Source organism: Rhinoderma darwinii, unplaced genomic scaffold, assembly GCF_050947455.1.
Source record: "Rhinoderma darwinii isolate aRhiDar2 unplaced genomic scaffold, aRhiDar2.hap1 Scaffold_613, whole genome shotgun sequence".
NCBI lineage: Eukaryota > Metazoa > Chordata > Amphibia > Anura > Rhinodermatidae > Rhinoderma > Rhinoderma darwinii.
Window position 1 is genome coordinate 104101 of NW_027464169.1, and position 870 is coordinate 104970.

The window sequence follows — 870 nt, forward strand, 5'->3', positions numbered from 1 at the left end:
GAATGAATCCCCGGAACCTCAGCCGCCAGCCCCGGACACAGCGCAGCCCGCCATTGGCTGAAAGTTCACTCACGTGCTGCAGCCAACCAATAAGAAACAAGAACAGCGAGCGCTCATCCAATGTTACCAGATGTAGCCAAATGACGGGAGCAGCGATTATATCCCGATAATAACCCGGACATATCCCGATAATAACCCGTATATACCCCGATAATAACCCGGACATATCCCGATAATAACCCGGACATATCCCGATAATAACCCGGACATATCCCGATAATAACCCGGACATATCCCGATAATAACCCGAATATACCCCGATAATAACCTGTATATATCCCGATAATAACCTGTATATATCCCGATAATAACCCGGACATATCCCGATAATAACCCGTATATACCCCGATAATAACCCGGACATATCCCGATAATAACCCGGACATATCCCGATAATAACCCGGACATATCCCGATAATAACCTGTATATATCCCGATAATAACCCGGACATATCCCGATAATAACCCGTATATACCCCGATAATAACCCGGACATATCCCGATAATAACCCGGACATATCCCGATAATAACCCGGACATATCCCGATAATAACCCGAATATATCCCGATAATAACCCGAATATACCCCGATAATAACCTGTATATATCCCGATAATAACCTGTATATACCCCGATAATAACCCGTATATACCCCGATAATAACCCGTATATACCCCGATAATAACCCGAATATACCCCGATAATAACCCGGACATATCCCGATAATAACCCGGACATATCCCGATAATAACCCGGACATATCCCGATAATAACCCGGACATATCCCGATAATAACCCGGACATATCCCG